The sequence below is a fragment of the Arachis duranensis genome, chromosome 4 (assembly GCF_000817695.3).
Source record: "Arachis duranensis cultivar V14167 chromosome 4, aradu.V14167.gnm2.J7QH, whole genome shotgun sequence".
NCBI lineage: Eukaryota > Viridiplantae > Streptophyta > Magnoliopsida > Fabales > Fabaceae > Arachis > Arachis duranensis.
Window position 1 is genome coordinate 83,934,916 of NC_029775.3, and position 1,720 is coordinate 83,936,635.

Sequence of the window (1,720 nt, forward strand, 5' to 3'; positions counted from 1 at the left end):
TTTGAACGCCAATGACATTCCTCTCTGGGCTCTTACTGTCCTCAGAGGGATTTTGAACAGTGGTTTGGTTGTCCTCTGTCAGTTGTTCCTTGTTTGGCTTTTTGGTCTTCTGAGCAGTGTTATTCAGGGTCTTCCCACTCCTCAATTGAACTGCTTGACATTCCTCTCTTATCTGTTTAGATATTTGCTGTTTTGCTTGATTCAACTGCAGTTTTATGCTCTTGTTAGCAACTTTAGTTTCATAGAGCATCTCTTTAAAGTCTGCTAACTGTTCTGTCATCAGGAGCAATTGTTGGTTAAGCTCAGTTATCTGTTCTTGAGGACTAGGGTCAGTGACTACTGCCATTACTTCCTCTTTTGGAGAGAACTCATTGCTAGAGTACAAATATTGGTTTCTAGCAACAGTGTCTATAATGGGATTTTGAACAGTGGTTTGGTTGTCCTCTGTTAATTGTTCCTTGTTTGGCTTTTTACTCTTTTGAGTAGTGTTATTCAGTGTCTTCCCACTCCTCAATTGAACTGCTTGACATTCCTCTGTTATCTGTTTAGATATTTGCTGTTTTGCTTGATTCAACTGCAGTTCAATGCTCTTGTTAGCAACTTTAGTTTCATAGAGCATCTCTTTAAAGTCTGCTAACTGTTCTGTCATCAGGAGCAATTGTTGATTAAGCTCAGTTATCTGTTCTTGAGGACTAGGGTCAGTGACTACTGCCATGACTTCCTCTTTTGGAGAGAACTCATTGCTAGAGTACAAATATTGGTTTCTAGCAACAGTGTCTATGAGCTCTTGAGCTTCTTCAATTGTCTTCTTCATGTGTATAGATCCACCAGCTGAGTGGTCTAAAGACATCTGAGCTTTTTCTGTAAGCCCATAGTAGAAAATGTCTAACTGTACCCACTCTGAAAACATTTCAGAGGGACATTTCCTTAGCATACCTCTATACCTCACCCAGGCATTATAAAGGGATTCATTATCCTCTTGTTTAAAGCCTTGGATGTCCAGCCTTAACTGTGTCATCCTTTTTGGAGGGTAAAAATGATTCAAGAATTTGTCTGACAACTGTTTCCATGTCTTTATGCTTGCTGTAGGTTAGTTATTCAACCACCTTTTAGCTTGATCTTTTACAGCAAATGGAAACAGTAATAGTCTGTAGACATCCTGATCTACCTCTTTATCATGTACTGTGTCAGCAATTTGTAAAAACTGTGCCAGAAACTCAGTAGGTTCTTCCTGTGGAAGACCGGAATACTGGCAATTTTGCTGCACTATGATAATGAGTTGAGGATTTAGTTCAAAGCTGCTTGCTTTGATGGGAGGTGTACAGATGCTACTCCAATATGCAGCTGTAATGGGGTTAGCATATGACCCCAGAGTCCTTTTGGACTGATTGATCCCACTTAAGTCCATAATGGACAAAAGGGAAATGATAATGATTGCAGAGAGATAAATTTTGTTTTTTTTTTGTTTTTTTTTTTTGAATTTACGAAAAAAAAATTAAATAAAACAAAAGAAAATTAAAGAAAAAATTCGAAAATTAAAAAGCAAACAAGATCAAAGCAAATTGAGAACTGAATCAATTAGTTAATCAAAAAGATTTTTAAAATAGCAATTAGAAAGATATGATTGAAAAATTTTTTGAAAAAGATTTGATTTTTAAAAAAGAGGAAAGAGAAAAACACAAAAAGACACCAAACTTAAAATTTTTAGAAAATCAAACAC